Consider the following 18782-nt stretch of genomic DNA (forward strand, 5'->3'; position numbering starts at 1 on the left):
TATCTATATGGGGGTATACATACCCATCCATCCTACTTGACCAAAAAACTTTAGTGGTGGGGGTGTGTGTATCTCAAACACTGTGACAGAAAGAAGATGTGTTTTCAAGTATCAATGAAGCATTTAGTAAAACTGATATATATATTAGACTGCAAGGACTAAATACACTGGAAAAAACAAAATATTATGGAGGTCATATTCTCTGATAATTATGTAATAAAAGTAGAAATTAAGGTTTCAAAAATTACTTAGAAATGTCTTTTCTAACACTTGAGTCAAAGGGATAATCAAAACTGAAATTATGTATTTATAAATAAATATTACATATGAAAGCTACAGAATGCCACCAAAGCAATATACAAGAATATTTATATAAACTTAAATACTTTTATTAAAAATCAAAAAATGACAGAAAACAAATGAGGGAACCATTCAAGGGAAGCTATAAAAAAACTAAAATAAATAGAAAGAAAGGTAAAAAAAAAAAAAAAAAAAAAAAAAAAAAGGGTGGCTGGAGGTGGTGGCTCATGCCTGTAATCCCAGCCCTTTGGGAGGCCGAGGCAGGTGGGTCACCTGAGGTCAGGAGTTGGAGACCAGCCTGGCCAACATGGTGAAACCCCATCTCTACTAAAAATAGAAAAATTAGCCAGGCGTGGTGGCAGGCGCCTGTAGTCCTAGCTACTCAGGAGCCTGAGGCAGGAGAATCACTTGAACCTGGGAGGCGGCGGTTGCAGTGAGCCAAGATGGCGGCATTGCACTCCAGCCTGGGCGACAGAGTGAGATATAGTCTCAAAGAAAAAAAAAAAACAAAGAAAGAATACAGATAAAAATTTATTAAATAGCCTATAAAGCCAAAAGTCTTAATGGCTTTAATAAATTTAAAAAGCAGTTATTTGAAAAGATAAATAAAGCAAATAAATCTCTAGCAAAGTTAATCAAGAAAAAGAGAGAGAAAAATAACATTAGGATATATATGACTACAGGTATATTAATTTTAAGACAAATATAAACTCTTAGGTAAAATTTTGTAACAATAAACTTTAAAATTTAGATGAAATTTAGGTGAAATGCCTATATTTTCTTTCAAAAAATACAAATGATAAAACTGACTCAAGAAAAAGTAGAAAGCTTGAAAAACATCACTAATTGTGAAAGAAGCTGAAATAGTTGTCCATATCCTTGAAATGCCCCTAGCTTCCAGGTCCACTTAGCTCAGACAGAATATACATATTTTTTTGGTGTTCTTTTTTCCCCAAAATGAACAGCCATTTTAATATTTTAGAAATATTTTATACTTGAAAAAAACTTAGATCACACAAAATAACATTTGGATAAGCAAAAAGCCTAATCTTACTTATATAAATGCCCAAATCCTAACTTAAATAGCAGCGGCTCAAATCTAGTACTATATTTAAAGAAGAATGCACCGTAATAAAAATTGATTTCAGAAATGTAACAATAACTTTCTAAATGCTAAATCATCAAAACAAAATAATCTGTATCTGTCAATAAGTGAGAAAAAATATTACACTACATTAAAATATTCCAATTTTTTATATGAAATTCAAATTAGTGCCTGAATTTATTAAAAAAAAAAAAACTCTTTGGAAAATAGGAATAGAGAGTATGTCCTTTACCACAATCAAGCCCTCTCTTCCAAATTCCCAAAAAATCTGTCTCAGACTTAACTGTGGGGCCCTAGAAGCATCCCCATTAAAGTCAGGAACCAGGTAAGAATGAAAACTACTGCCACTGCTTTCAATGTTTTAGCCAAAAATACAAAGCAGGAAAAACCAATGGGGTATAAATGTTATCAAAGAGACAAAATGATCTGTATTTGCAGATGATGTTATCTTCCAAGAAAATCCAAGTAAATAAACTAGAAGCTATTGGAAATAACAAGCATACAGAGAGGTGGCCAGCTACCAAAAGAAGATTAAAAAAAAAACAGGGCCAGGTGGAGTGGCGGAAGCCTGTAATCCCAGCACTCTGAGAGGCTAAGGTGGGAGGATTGTTTGAGGCCAGGAGTTCGAGACCACCCTGGCCAACATAGTGATAATACCCATCTCTAAAAAAGAAAAAAAAAAAGACCCAACAATATTAAATTAAATATTTAATCACCAATGAAAATAAGATGTGCAATGCAGGCTGGGTGCAGTGGCTCACGCCTGTAATCCCAGCATATTGGGAGGCTGAGGGGGAGGATCACTTGAGGCCAGGAGTTCAAGACCAGCCTGGCCAACATGGTGAAAACCTGTCTCTACTAAAAATACAAAAATTAGCCAGGTGTGGCGGTGGGCACCTGTAGTCCCAGCTACTTGGGAGGCTGAGGCAGGAGAATTGCTTGAACCCAGGAGGCGGAGGTTGCAATGAGCCAAGATCATACTCCAGCCTGGGCGACAGAGTGAGACCCTGTCTCAAAAAGAAAAAAAACCAAAACCAAAACCAAAACTAACATAATGGGCAATGCAACACAATTTAAAACCTAGGAATTATATGAACAGAAAGCAAAGAAAGCTATAATATGTTACTGAATAATATACAAAGACATTTGAATAAATAGTTATATCTCTGGAAGGAAAGATGGGGCATTTTTCTAAATGACCACTCTCCCCAAATTAATTTATAACTTCAATGTTTTTTTCAATCAAAATCCTGAAAGTATTTTCCTTGGAACTTAAAGTGATTCTAAATTTCTATGGGTAAAAAAGTTATTATCACCTGGAACATTCTGAAAAATAACTACAAAGAATAATAAGATAAGAAATTAAAATACATACATTTATAATAATTAAAAGTATGACCTTCCCATTAGAATATGCATTCATCTCAATGGAACACAACACAAGCCACAAAATACATCACAGTAAGAGGTTATTATAAGATTGTTTTCCAAATGAGTTGGTTAAAAAGAGATTATTTAACAAGTGATGCTGGGACGATAATAATTTGGAAAAACATAGACTCTTATCTTGTCACACATCAAAACAAATCACAGCAGAACTAGCTACTCGGGAGGCTGAGGCAGGAGAATGGCGTAAACCTGGGAGGCGGAGCTTGCAGTGAGCAGAGATCCGGCCACTGCACTGCAGTCTGGGCGACAGAGCGAAACTCTGTCTCAAAAAATAAATAAATAAATAAATAAATAAATAAATAAATAAATAAATAAAGGTACTAGAATATACCAGAAAAATGAGAAGGCTTTTCTAAAATGTGATGGCAAAGACACAAAACATAAAGGAAACATGAAATGAAAGTACAAAGCAGAAACTGGAAACAAGCAGTAGTTATGTGAGAGCAAAAGAAGGCCTTGTTGCGTGAGAAGCTCCTGCAACTCCATGAGCAAAAGTAAGACTGAAATGGAAGAGACGCTGCGGACAGAACAGGCAAAGATCTCAAGGAACACAAGTGGCTCAACACAGGTACCCTTAGCAGTAATCAAAGAAATGTAAATTAACAGGAAAATACCCTCTCACCTTCCAAACTGACAAAATTTTTTTTAGAAAAATTGCCAGTTAGCAAGTCTTGTGTGGAAAACCAAACAAGACAAACCTCTTTCATATATGCAGAAGTGTAAACAAATTCAACCATTACGGGGGACAATTTGTCATCATATGTCAAAATATTTAAAAACGTGTTTATCTATATATTTATCTAAAGGAATGTTCACCGAAGTAGAACTTTTAGAAATGAAGATAATGTAAAAACCCAGCCACTGAGGACTGGCTAGGTAAAGTACATTGTATCCATAAAAGGGAGGATGATACAACCATTAATCCCAGCCTGAGGACCACCTGACCTAATGACAAGGGACGAGGTGCATGACCAGGTCTCAAAGCAGAACAGACACTCGGAGTGTTAGAAAGGAACAAATTCCTGATACATGCAACAACATGGAAGACTCTCAAAAATGTGATGCTGAGAGACACACAAAGCTATATATTGTATGATTCCATGTATATGACAGCATTGGGCAGGCAAGTGACTGCCAGGGACTGGTGAGGGGGAGGGAACCGCCGGAAACGGAGGCGAGTGAACTTGCGGGACTCATGGCTATATTCTGTTTCTGGAGGTGGCTGTCATATAATTTGACATTTGTCAAAAGTCACTGAAATGTGCACATAAAAAGCTTGGATTTTATTACATGTAAATATATCTCGATAAATCTGACTGAAAAAGAACCCAGAATAGACAATTAGGTAGACATATACTTTTACATGTAAATATACGGCATAGAAAAAGTGTTAAAAGGACATACACTGAAATGGGGTTGTAAGTGATATTTTCTTTCCAATGTTTTCATACATTTTGTAACTTTTCTACAATGAATGTGTAACTTTTATCATTCAGGTAAGAAAAGGTTTGTGTCTGTTTTTTTAGTTATTAAAAGAGGAAGAAATATCAGTGAACTGTTTGGTCTAGGAACAAACTTTTTACTAGGTTCTTATAGGAAATGATGGGCGGGTCATGCTCAGTTGGAACCTCAGTCCCTCCTGCCCTGAGGCAAAACCTCTCAAGACACCTCTTCCAGCCCCTGCAGGGTGCCTGGCCCTCAACGAGTGTTCAAAGGATTGGTGGAAGGGTAGAGGGACAGGAGGTCCACCCTGTCCAACAGCTTCATTTTGCAGCTAGGCATACTGAGTTCCAGAGAAGGGAATCATGGTCCCATGTTTGGAAATGGTCAAAATGGGGCTTAAACCCCGGAGAGTAGTGCCACTTCCACTGTGCTGGAATACCCATCAAAGTCCCTGAGCTCCCCTAAACACCCCAGGAGGACACAAGCTCTTGATGGGTTGAAGATAAAAGCCTGCACAGGGAAAAGCTACAGGCACTATCGGCCAGGGTTTTCTAGACTCTAGGAAGGTGTCTGATGTCTCAGATTCACTGATTTTTTTTCCAGTATAATTACTGACTTTATATTTTTACAGCAAACACTCACTTTTAAAACTCAAAATAGCTTCCTCCAGTGGGTAGTGCCACCATTCCCGAGTATGTGTTCCCACTTCCCTGTAACAGTATGACCATCTGCCCACTGCCGTGTGAAAGGCATGCTGGGGGAAGAGGATAAGTTTCTGCCCTACTCATGTTGGCCAGCTGTAGGCCTTGCCACTATGGCCAGAAGTTTTAAGAGCCACTGGGTGTTTCTTCCAGGTCTCACTCTTCCCTCTACTATAAAAACAGCAAGTTACAGATGGGAGCTGCTCTTGCAGCCTGGGTCCCAGAGTGCAAAGACACGTGGAGCAGGGTTCCAGCCAATCCATGGTCACCAAATTGGAACTTGAGTGACATGGTGATACATGTCACTCAAGTTCCAAGTTCCATGTTACAAAACGGTGATACTGTAAGCCATTGTGATCTGGAGGGGTGTTTGTTACTGGCATGATAACCGAGGAAAGACTGATCAATACACCGACTTTAGTCCCATTCTGAACAATGATATCCACTGACAAGCTATTATGAATGACATTTTTTAAAAGGCCATCCATGTCTACTCTAAAATCTACCCCACCATGAGTACATGGCTTTGGGAAGCATGCATCAGTCTGAGGGAGGAAGTAGATAGAACCCCAGAAGATACAAAGAACCAGTTCTGATGGGAGGAGCCTCTAGGGCCCTGTGGATAAAATTCAGAAAGGTCTGATTTTCCCCTGAAGAACTGTAAGCTGCATCATCAATTTCATTATTCACTATGCTCATGTGTGTTACTGCTTTAAAAGTACACATCAATTGTAAGACAGATACAAAATTCAGAATTGGGAAAGTACATAGGGACAGTACATCTCAGATTCAAGGGATACAGGGAAGCATGAAAAAATCAAAGTCAAGGAGATGATTATGGGCTAGCTATTTCTCTAAGCAGTTAGCTTCATTATTAAACCCAGCAGCTACTAATTCTTAAAGCAAAACCCACCCTGACCACCTAAATATAAAAGGCCCTTGCTGACTCTACTATATAATTTAGATATTCTGCGTAACAGGTACCATTCAACTATCTAGAACTTTCAGTCAGCTACATCATGCTCTAATCATTAATGGTCCACTTGTTTGGCTCAGGTATATCACATTTGCATATGCAAATCACACCTAAATATTCTGCACTATTAATGTTATCACTAATTACATAATAATAGTTACCAATTTCCACATGGATCAAACTTACAGTTTTGTAGCTATTAGAGAAATTGTGCTTTGTAATTAAGATAATCCTCATTTCCAGTTGCTAATTAACTATATAATAATTAGTCCCATTCACTAATGCAAATTACGGATTTTCATCTTTATTGATAAAGGAGTGTCTTCTTATCGGTTAAGAAACGATAGCCCCAGAAATCTTGCAGAGAAATACCTTTCCTCCTCTAAAGGTTAAAAGGTAAATCCATTTTTATCAGTCTCATTTGCGAATGCAAATTAGGTCTGATTAATCAAGTCAAAGATAAATGTGCTAGTCTTATTTTAGGACAGAATGTATCGCTTACTGAGTTCATCTCTTTTCCCCTTATAAAGTACACAGATAAACAGGGTTCACCAAACAGAAGTCTTCCTAGTGAGAGTAAATTCATCCACGGTCAGATGAAAGCTCTGAGATACGCGCCTCTCTCTATTACGCTCTCTTTTGTTTTGCCTTCAAGCCTCACAGAGGAATCTGGAAATAGCTGTGTCTTAATGGTTCAGCCACAATGGGAATGAGTGAGAGGGTTTTGTGAGTAAATACAGAGGAAAAAGGGATAGCCACATTTGCTTGGATTATTAAGTTTTCTGTGCTCCAAACAGAATACAAACTGGCACCTCCCATCGTGACTAATGAGGGCTGCATCGGGAGAACAGAAGGGCTGACAGCCAGCGAGGCCTAGTTGGCAGGCCCCAGCCCAGGCCTTGCCGCATTCATCATCCGCTAAACCAATCCACCAATTCCGTACCACCATTTGTCATTAATTATGCTAATCAGCACACCATTACTCTCTGATGACACTGTAGCTGTTATTAGCTAGTTATGGCTTTTCAAAAGCACAACTTATTGTGCATGCACGGGCTGTGCCTGCATTAGCCTACAGGGAAGAAATGTCCAATTATGAAAAGAAGAAATTTGCTATTATCTTTTTATAACAAACCAATTTAGTAATTAGAAAAGTCTCTGAACTCACGGGTTCTTTTTTTTCCTCCCTTAAAATAATTGAAACAAAAAAAAGTGTACTTTTCAATATTTCTCTGAAAGAGGGAAATACCGAAACAGAGATTTTTTCTACGTATATTTCAGCTACGGCGAATGCCTGAAAGATGAAAGCACACCCATGTGACCTTTTACAGTTCACTCATGGCAGAGGGAAGCTGTTCCACGTAACGATGCCAGACTGTGCACACCTTACCTAGCAGATGCTTCCACGGGAAGGTCGGCAACAGCCTCCTTTAACCCCTCACAGGCCCCAGTGCCACCGCCAAGGCTATCAATGCCTCTCAAATGACCTTGGAGAGGTACTTCGGCCTAGTTAGCACATGTCCTGTGCACAGTTTGGGGGAGGAAAAAGGACTGTACTCAGGCTGGCCGAAGAATGGATGCTCTGGAGTCAGCAGCCAGACCCCATTACAGGAGGCTCTTTTCTGAAACACAAGGCTCCATCCAGCAAGGGGCTTGGGCTGACCCTGGAGTGTCTGCAGGACTAACCCTCAGGCATCTGTCCAAACCAGGCATTAATTCCAAGTTGTTGTGTTCAGGCTGGGAGTCTTTACCACTAGTTTTAGAAGCTTAGTCTGTATTAAGAGCTCATTAATATCATCAGAGTAAATGGGCCTATTAAAACATCTTTAAGCAATATCTGAACATAAATCTCCCTAAACTATATTTAATGACTGTACTTAAGATACATTATATGCAAGTCTTAATGAGACATTAGATAGCATTTTGAAGATTAAAATTAGAGAATCCATATAAAGTCTGTCCACTTAATGTAGCCTTAAGCTATACTGATGAAAGCATTACTACCAAATTATTACTGCATTAGAACAAATATTTTTAATCATCTCTGATTTATGCACTCTCTTTTTCATATAATTTTCATTTTCACAAAAATATATTTTGAGTTTACAGAAGAGGGTATGTGAAAGGTTTCAAGTTTCTGAAGTTCTGGAGGTAAAGTGAATACAAAATTGAGTTGGTACTGTGCATGTGAGCGTGCTCTAGGCTCTGAGTCACATTTCTTCATGTTCGGTTTAATTAGTCATTCTAGTACTATTAGGAGCCAAATATATTACCTTACTGTGAAATGTCCTTCAAGACCAGAGTAGATACAAAATAGAGTTAACCAAAAATATTCTGAAGACCAGAATACAGTACAATGTACACGGTACTGTGTGGCACTGGCAGTGCTAACACCTGGGTTTCTAACAGAATCTGTGTTTCAGGTCCCTGTGGAGACCCCAGACTCCCAGAGAGCAACTCTCATCCTGTGCCCAGTGCCCCCACCCCCAGCGGACCCTGCGAGCTCTCTGCCCAGCGCTCTCAGAGCTCCCAGGTCTGCTACTTTCTGTGGCTTGTCTTTGTTTCCCCAGAGCCTGCTCAGAGGCATCAATGCAGGCCTGCTTCCACTCCAGGGCCCCCTGTATGAAGAGCAATCAGTGTTGCTGGTAGAAGTATATTAAAAAAAAAAAAAAAAAAAAGTCTGATTCCCCCAGGGCCAAGGGAATCGAACCCTTTAAACAGACCCAAATCCTCCTCAAATCTGTTCAAACAAGGATGCATTCTCAAGCCTGTGGAATGGCTGATGAGGGGGACCAGAACTATCGGGAGCAAGCAGATGGACCTTGTAGCAATCGAGTGAGTATCATACATGGGATTCGACTCTACTTAAAATAGAAAGATATGTCCCAAGTCTACACAAGTCCTGATAAGACTTAATGCATGATGGGCTCTTTCGTAAACAGGTGAACCTTCAGACTATATACATAGAAATATTTTTGTATAGATTTATTGCTATATTTAAAATACCGCATATCCAAATAGGATTTCTGATGCAACAGAGAGCTCTCTCCCCCGACCCCTACCCCACTGTGCCCTGGGAAGAGGTCCTCCCAAAGGAAGGAAACTGCATCCACTCCTGCATCAAGGCGACAGCCCCTCAGTCCCATTTTGGAGTGAGTCGGCTGAGTACTTCATATCCCACTAGTAGCTGAGCCATAGAGAGAGTGTTACCTGAGAACCTGGATGAGGATCAGCCTACACAAATGTTAGCTAGGGGCACACACCACCTGGACTTGGATCCGACACCAACACAAGGGCCTTGGTGATAAACAGACCGTTTGGAAAATGTTAGAGATGAATTATCATTGACACCTTTTAGACTTTTTTTTGGATACTTTACATTAAAGTGTAACCACCTTTTATAAATGCTATTCAATTATGAAAGACTTTTGGGATTATGTAAATCAAGACAAGTCAACCAGTGACACCTCTCTTAATAGAATGAGATTATCTGGGTTTTTCCTTCTTCAAAGGAGAAAGTAGCACAACTTAAACACGCTGGTCATTAAAAGAAGGCTCCTCCCTTAGCATGTAAAATCTGTAGCTACAAGCCTATTTCCATTTGCTTTTCCCAGATATTCTCTCCCCAAAAGGAACTACTTCGTAATACAATTTTGCATTTTTAACTGTATGAATTAGGCATTCTTCATAAATAACAGCTATGTTCTATACACAGAAGTTCCTTTTTATTAGGGACACAGTAATGAACAATGAGCAATGTGTTCTATTATTCTTTGTCAAATCACAAAATGCTACATTAGAATAACTGTGCTGGTCAATGTAATATAGTAGATTAAATTCAACTTCTGTGGAAAAACCACTGTAAAACAGCATGATAAGAAGGCTATAAAAAATTTAATTTTACTCCAAACTCCATCACAAAAAAAATGGTGTGAAAAGTAATTTTGCATAATCAGTACACGCCATCTGGAACAATTAACTGATTTCTATAGAACTATGAGGATCAGTCATATCTGCTTATTAAAGATCAGAAATTATACAAGTAATAAATCCTTGAAAAAACTGAGCGTACTCCCGCCTGTCAACGCTATTTTAACTTCAAATACTGAAGAACGCCTGATAAGGCTGAAAAGAAGAGATTAATATATGCAAATTACATCCAGCATTTAAAATCCCCACAACTGTCTCCGGTTTTCTGTCCCTTATTGCTGCCTTTATGTTTTATTCATACACCAACTCACCTGTCACTTCATAAGCTATAATATTATGGGGGTATTATTAAACAGCATAAAGCCGTGCTTTAATTGGAAAGCTTCATTGCATTTTCCAATTATTTGGAGTAAATTAAAAGCAGATGCACATAGTTTAATAAGGAGTCTAATATCAGTTCCGGGAAATCAAAATTCATTGTCATTACTATGCCGTGATAGTTTTGCAAACTGTACTCAATTTCAGAGGTTTTCAAAAGAAAATCTGTCTATGCAATCTGTTAATTGTCATTCGGTTAATAACTGTTTAAATATCCGAACTACATAGCAGCTTCCTATTAAAAAAAATTAAACTATGGAGTTTATGCAAGCAAACAAATACAGCATGCCACTCCTGGGCTGGGCTGGACTTTTCAGACTTGCTTGTTCACCCTAAAACAATGGGAAGGCTCGAGAAACCCACCCACACGGCAGCTCAGCCCCAGAGCTGGAGGACAAAGAACAGCAATTTTGTACTTCTATAAGCACCAGAGGTTACAGTACCATAAGACAGCTCTTGGTGGAAGGGCGGAAGCCATGTTATGAATTGTATTTTCAGAGGTCTGCTCTGCTCAGCAAAAAAAATTAGCTTCCAAAGTTTTAATTGGTCCATCTAAAATAAATCCATTTAATGAGTAAATTAACTGATGCAGGACACAAACATGGAAAAAATTAAAGAAAGCAAATGTTGTGAGCAGTTTGTTTTTAAAAAATTGACCCCTGAAGGGCTATTCACTTACTAGTTCATGACCCATGAGTGGAGTGCCCCTTAGGCTCTGCAGGGGCCAGCTACTGTGCCCACAAGTGGATTGGACTGCCAGACAAAGGACTATATGCTGAGCCACTATGGATTTAAAGAACCAGACCTTAAAGGTTCCTCTTCATAAGGAATCTTGCCCACAGATGTAGTTATAGTTCCACAGCTACGAGTTGCATATCCATACACATACGTGTAGCTGAAGCATTTACAAATGAAGAGGCATTTACAAATGAAGAGGCATAGGTATACTCAAACTAGTACACGTAACCTTTTCACTTTTATACTAAGTGGCAGACTTTTTCAAATCCTATGTGTGTAAATTATAATAGGACAAGCAGTAATTGACTTTGAAACTCCACCCACTGTGAGGGCTACAATTAATCTGTTTTTAGCATAAGAACTGCTGCTCTGCAAAGTTCATAACTTGTAGGTTCTTTTTCCCAATCCAATTAAAACCTAAGAGTGTTCCTAAAAGGTGGCTGCACAGAATTTACTCTTCAGTTCCCATTTTTCCCATTTCAAAGGGCGTATCTGCTAACATCCCAATCACCAAAGGGCAAGCCCCTCCAGACCAGAAAGGACACCCAACGCCTGAACACAAGACAGCCTCCTGGCAAAATAACCAGAAACTGTGCTCAAAGATGAAGATAAAAGCCATTCTTGTGCAGTGATCCAAAAAACAGCATCTCTTTTTTTCCCCAAAATTACCTGTTTTAATAAAGTAGACATACTGTGCCAACTGAACCATTTAATTATCTGCAAAATGATGAATCAAAACAATAGTTTGCAAAATAAATGACTAACCTCTGATTAAAATGTCTGTCCTCATTAAATCCAAGGAAAAGGCATGATATCTTTTAGAAAATGTAGCCTGAAGAAAGCAGCAGTCCCCCAGCATCTACAGCCATACCCTTTACGGTGGCAGTGACCTGCCATGAGACGGGACATCTGAGGATGTTGTCTAATCTACTCTCTCCAGCCCTGAGAAAAGACGGTGTGCCCCTGTGGCCTTCGAGCCTCTGAGGGCCACCGGCCTGGCAGCAAGTGAGCTTGGGGACAGGGGACTTCCAGATGATGTGCTCGGTGGGTGGTGTGATTCTGGAGCAAGGAAAGAAACTTTTTTTTTTTTTTTTTGGCTAAAATAAGAGGTTCTGGGAGGGGAGTGGTTGGAAAGGAAGGAGCCAAGGCCAAAGAGAAAGAAAAAGAAAGGGAAAGAAGGAAAATAATTTAAAGGGTTGAGTGCTGATATTATCCCTCTCAAACCAGAGCTGACTTGATGAAAAGGAACACGGAAAATTGAGGCTGATTTAAATGTTGAGAAGTTCTCTCTTTAAAATCATTTTACCCAGTAGCAAGATAACATCTCCAGCAATTACATATTTCTGAACCAGAAGGGAGGGTTTGCCTTCTATTACGCCAAAAGGTTCCCTGAGCCATGCCAGGTCCCACCATGCATGAGCTCTCTTTGTCAGCTGCACCCTCTCCATCCCCGGCTGGACTTTTAGGTGGGGTCACACTGCAGGGTGAATGAGACCAGTGCTTTCCGGTATAACAGGCGGCAATTCCCTGGAATAACAGTATGGCAGTTACAGCAGCTCCTGTTTCTGGAGTGCCCACTTGGTACTAGGCACTAGGTATTTCATGTACATTATCTCTAATCCTCAAATTCAGAAGAGAAAATATAATTCAAAATTTCAAAAAAAGAGAAAACAGATTGAACTGTTATATAAACTGAATAAAGTAACGTAGCTGGAAAGGGTGGAAACAAAAGGGTGAGCTGGTTCTAAGACCCGGGTCCTCTCAGAATTAATGAAACATCGAGTGTCATGCAACGTCTCCTGTACACCAGGCCCTGGGCTGGGCATCAGGCACACACCAGTGAAGGAGACATCATCATCCCACCCTCCAGAACAAACCCTGAACTCCACGTGATGCCCAGAGGTGGATCTCCTTTCTTAGAACTTGGAAACCAAGCAAATGGCCAGAGTTTTACAAGAAGTATAAATAGCCAAGGGGTTTCCTGGCCGAAGAAGTTACGTCTTGGGCCTACAAAAGGCACAACCACCTTTGGCAAAATAGGGGTGAGTGAGGGCCGTGTAATTCATGAGCCAAGGACCTTCTCACAGGAGTGAAACTGGCGTTTTGCTACGCAGGGCATATTTCAGGTAAACATGCAGTCAATGAAACATAAAGACAGGTGCGTTTATTGCCTCTAGGTAGCAAGCGATTAAGGACTTCTAAGTGTGTCACCAGAAGCAATGCTTAGGGCCACCAAGGCAAGCTTTACTCTCTCATTCAAAATTATGGATGTTGCCTCGCCAGTGGATCATGAGATCGTTCATGCTATAAAACAAGTCAGGCGTAAGGAACTGCTCTCTAACAAAGGATCTCAACCTTGGAGGAGAGTGCTGCATCATTCATTGTCTTAGAGACAATTGTAAGACAAATCTGGGGATTCAGGAGCCTCATTCTCTGGGATAGGTGATAAATATATTCCATCCAAACTCCAGGCTGCAGGACTGAAGATTTTTTTTTTAAAACATAAATGCATTTAGGACCATCACTGGCCATTAATAAAGAGGGAAAAAGCAATTCAGTATTCGGGGCACAAACACCAACTGTGTGACAGGGGATGGATTCAGGTACTCCATCCAAACAAGACAGGTGGCTTCGTTGTTCTCAAAAAGATCAGAATTTCTTTTGTCCTAATGTCAACAGTTACATGCACTCGTTCTGACACAAAAGGGGGACCCTCATACTGTGTAAGAGTTGAAAGATAAATCTCATCACCAAAGCTTGTGCGACTGTCCAACTGCTCCCCAACCGCCTATGTCCGTCCTTAGCAGGCCATCGAGAGTTTAAATACCCCATACCCCAACCCGGAATCCAGTGCCCTGCCACTATTGTCCTAACTCAGAGATGCTTGAGCAAGGGAGCTCGGCAATGCTGGAAGCTGGGGGACACAGAGGGCTGGAAGCAGGCAGGAGTGGAAGCTGGGGCTGGGAATGACTGGCTCACAGGTGAGGGTTATTCTGGACCACTCACAGGAAATGCTTACAGGCTGTACTGGCTCAGTAACCTTGGGCTTGGGTTTAGGAGAGGATGGCTCTTAGAAGGCCCAGTCTAGAGAACGAAACTTGCAAGCAGGAAAGGCAGGGCAGCACACAGGTGACTATGAGTTCAAACTAGAGCTCTGCCCATGGGCAGGGTGCGGAGACTCATGGAACAGGAGAGCTAGAGTAGGGGAGAAGAAAACTCGGGGTTCAGGCCCAATAAGTGAAACGATGGGCTTGGGCTGCCCACCATCACTATAGGCTAAGAGAAGACCACCACAAAGAGACATCCCAGTGCCCAGGGTTCCCCCAGACACAGGTTTACAGCAGCAAGGCCAGTGCAGCCCCCACTATGAAGGCAGAGGTTCTTTGAAGTACCTGGTATATCCCCTTTCCTGGCTGGGAAAGGATCTGACAAGGGGTTGGGAGGGCAGGGCTGTGGATACCGACAATCACAGCAACACATCAATAGCACTTTCTGTGTCCCAGGCATGGTTCTAAGCCTCACCATAAGTCACCGTCACCCCCATTTTACAGGTAAGGAGACAAAGGCAGAGAAGGGTTCAGTTCCTTGCCCAAGGTCACTTAACTTTAAGGAGGCCCTGGGCTCCCCACCTTCACCGTTTTGCCCAACAAGAGTGATGGGAGCCACACTCCCTATTCCTTTTGTCCTTTGGATCCGGCATTGCCATCAGCCAAGTGTCAAAGGCCTCACTCTGATGAGGTCCCAGAGATGATCATCCAGGGGCCCACGTCAGAGTATAAACAGTGCTGAGGCCCAGTACACTAAGTGAGTCCTAGCACGATTCACTCCAGGTCTGTGTGCCATTTCCAACCTTCGGTTTGATGAGGGGAGGGAAATGGTCACACGCAACCTGCACTAAAGAAGCGTCCTCGGTACCGTGGTTTCGAGCTCAGCGTCTGCAGTCAAAGAGACCTGGGTCTGAATCTCAGCCCTGCCACATACCACGGTTGTAACTTTGAGCTGATCACAAGCTCTCAAGACCTCAGTTTCCCCATCTGTAAAATGTTTTCTTGGTAAGGGTTTGTTGGGATTAAATAACATAATGCATGGCAAGTGCATATGACACACCTTACACAGGGTAAGTAAGAGGAACCTGGGTATTATTCAGTAAATTCATTTAATTAATTCAATCCATTTTAATAAAGCAAAAACTACTTTAGCTCCCTAAATGTGTTTCAAGGAAAGAAGCTGCCTTCATCACTCTCCCTCTCAGCTGAGAATTTATTATTTTGAGAGAGACAGAGGTAGAGAAAGAAACGAAAGGCTAATTTGGTATATGCTGCCTCTAGGCAGGAGTGTCTGGTCACCACACTACTTCATTCACTCCAGAGTAAATCTCTGAAGCAGTGCTAAGAGCAGGTGAAGGGCTGGGCTCAAGGGGGTTCCCTTGGTCTTCAGCATTTCTCTGGCCAGGTCTATAATTATGCTGTCTCTAAGGAAGGGAATTATCAGGGGACATGGGGCATATTTCTGCTGAAAACTAGACAAAGAAGATAAACATACAGGGAGAAAGGTGTCAGAAAGTTGGTTTTTCTGTGTTCGTGTGTTTAAGAACGTTACAGTCAAGGCAGCGTTTGGACAGAATGCCTGTGAAGTCCAGGGCCAGTAAATGCACATTTGCTGGCCACTGTGAGGCCTGGGGCATCTCGAGCTGCGGAACATACAAAGCTCCTTCCCACATAGCTTTAAGTCCCGGGAGGTGGGCATTACCACCTCCACCTTAGACACCAGACAATGCCTGGTGCACAGGAAGCGTCCTATAAGAATGAGCCGACTATTGCTATGTTCAAATGATCGATGTTGTTACTGCAATTGCTGATATGGAGAGACGTGGAATTCAGATCCAGAAAGGCTGGGTGCTCTGCTGGCCTCACTCGGCCAGTAGGTGGGAGAGACAGGCCTGCATCCAGCTGTTTGGGCTCCCGCCCTGCTTCATCCAGCTGCCCTCGGCTGCCTCGACCACAGATTTAAGCCTTTTCCAAGTTAAGAACGGGATGTGGCCCATTAAACCAGTGCCGCCTAAGCTCTGCCATGCTTAAAAACCAAAAAGAGAAGGAAAGCACAGTGGGAAGGTGGCTGCCTATTTAAGAGCACTGAAGTATCTGTCACCTAGTAATATTTTTATTTTTCATGATGACTTAACTGGAAAAAGTCTTAACTTCTTCCTACCCATGGGGCACAGGAAAAGCAGAAATGAAAGCCTAGAGCAGAAATCAGCCCCCCAGGCACTTTTCCTCCAAAAAACCAAAGGTACCTTGGAAGATTTTATAGAAGTCGCAGCCTCACGCTGCCTAGCACTTCTCTCCTTCCTGCCCCCAAGCCATCATTCTGTCACCTTCTTGAGAAAGAGATCGTGGGCTGCTTGCCACGGAAAATAGCCCACTTCTAAGTGGTGATGCGTGACAGAATGTCTCGGCTTCCAGGGGGTACTGAGCTGAGCCATGCCAGAGAGCCTTTTATTGCAAGTTTCTCTGGACTGAGGAAGAAATTTCCTCTGAGCACTCTGAGAAGTAATCTTATATATCAAAATTATATAAGGGAGCACAGGGCTAAGAAGATGAAGTCCTTGCTGGACCCAAGCCAGCGTGTCCCATGTGATAATTCTCAACAAATCTTTGGGCTCTTTCTCAGATCACATCCCCATAGGGGAGGTGAACATGGAGAGAAGTGACATTCCTACACTGCTTCCTGGTTTATAAAATGTTCTTACATAGCCTAGGTCTTCACAACAATCCGGGAAGGAAACGGGCATTACTGCATTGTTTTAAAGGTATGAAAACTAGCATTGGCCAAAGTAGCATTGTGCAGGGTCCTTGTACAGCTCTAGGGGATGCTATTCACATATTCTGTGCAGTGTACAACCTTGGCAACTGCTCACAGCAGCACTGTATGATGGTCAGTATGTGTCAGAGTCAAGATTCTGACCCTGTGCTTCCAACCCCAAATGCCCTGTCAGTTCAGGAGCACAGGACAGGGCAGCTCTCGGTGACTGATGAGTGAATGGAGTGAACAATCTTGCTCTTGTCTTTGCCTTTGTTTACTACAACCTCTTCAATTAAAAAAAAAAAAAAAAAGAGAGAGAGAGGCGCCTCCATCCTCTCTAAATATGGTCTCTGCCCGCTCAAGGTGCTCACAGGTGAAAACTCTCCAACACGGAGTAGTGTGGGGTAAATCAGGAGACAGCGTCAGCAGCGGGAGGGGAATCAGAAAAGCCTGGTGGAGAGGCAGCTTGGGAACCGCCTTCAGAGCCAGAGCCAGGGACAGAGAGAAGAGAAGGTGGTGAAATCTGAGCTGCTGGAGTGGCAGGGCAAGCATAGCGCAAGACAAAGGCAAGGAGGACGCAGGGAGCGACCCAGGCTGGTGGGACACGAGTGGGGCTGGTTGTTGACAGCCCCAACACCAGGCAGGTGAGGTCTGAGGTCTGAATGAACGCAGTCAGGCTGTGGCAGCGCACAAAGGTGTGATCTGAGGAGCAAGGGGCCCAATTTGGAGAGATGAGTCGGCTACCTGAACAACCGGGCTGAGGCTACAGAAAAGCCTGGTCAAGGAAGACAGTCAAGTAAGGGCTGGGCACCAAAGCCTGATACCTGCCAGGCTGCAGCCCAGAAGGCCCAGGCCCCGCCCCATAAGTGAGAATGCAAGTGTGCGAAGAGAGGACCACGCTTAACACTCAGCTCCAGAGGACCTGCTGGGGAGCTGATCCTGACCATGGACTTCATCTGGAATCAGATGACCCAGAGCCCAGCTCAGCATTCTCAGGGTCTGTCTCTCTGTGAAGTCCTAGAGGAGGCACTTGCACTACAGAAAACCTCCAGGAGGCAGGAGTTCCCCAAGTGCCCTGTGTGTCTGCCTGCACACGCTGTTCATTAACTTCAGTGACACAGCCACCATGGTGGATGTAGAAAAGCACATCCAATTAGCCAGGCCTACATGAATATTTGCACTCTTAAATCTTTTGCATTTCGAAAGGGTTAAAGCTTATTATTAGCATATAATTTACAGTCCTTTCTCCCAGGAAAGGAATAATGCACAGTAAATGCCACATTCATTTTAATAATACATGTTACAGTCTGTGCCCAACATCTGCACAAAGGTAAAGGAGACAGATTTTTTTGACATGTCCCACTCTGCCATCTAAACACAGGCTTTTTGTTTCTTAAGTGACGGAAGGTTTAATCAAGAAAGCAGGCAATTCATCAATCGAAACAAGGCAGCGTGCGTGCGCCTGACAGCACACACATGGTTGTGTACAGAGCAAACCTGGCCACCTGTCAGCCGCACCTTTTACATCAGGATATACAAATACACCATGTGATCAATTCCCCATCCATTCCCATTCGTTTCTTCTTCTTCTTATTCTATTTTTCTTTATACTTGATTTTGTTGTCAGGGCAAGAGGAGATGGATAGATAAAGGTTCTTATAGGGGATGAGAAAATGGTTCTTACAGGTGATGATAAAAACGTATCTGCCTTTAAAATGACTTCTTTCCTACTTGGTTCAAGCACAATTATTATAAATACCTTTTCACTTCATTCAGGAATTTTCCCATATGCTAGTATCAGTGGCTGTGCCAAACTGATGTTCCTATCTCAGATCCCGGCCCACCTTCCCATACGCTCACCCACCACCGATTGAGCCAGTTGTCGGGGATTATGAAAATCCTCCGTGGAGCGAAGAACCTCAGGGAAGCCGGGGTTGGAAATGTAATGCCACCCCGAGCC

The 18782-nt window shown here is 42.1% G+C and overlaps 1 protein-coding gene across 4 annotated transcripts in view; it reads right to left on the reverse strand.

Annotated features, from left to right (window-relative positions):
• MVB12B (multivesicular body subunit 12B) overlaps positions 1–18782 on the reverse strand; it is a 185586-nt gene that overhangs the window by 59870 nt on the left and 106934 nt on the right. The gene's annotated exons all lie outside the window — the stretch shown is intronic.

This window comes from Rhinopithecus bieti, unplaced genomic scaffold (assembly GCF_001698545.2).
Source record: "Rhinopithecus bieti isolate Rb0 unplaced genomic scaffold, ASM169854v2 scaffold_7967, whole genome shotgun sequence".
Lineage (NCBI taxonomy): Eukaryota > Metazoa > Chordata > Mammalia > Primates > Cercopithecidae > Rhinopithecus > Rhinopithecus bieti.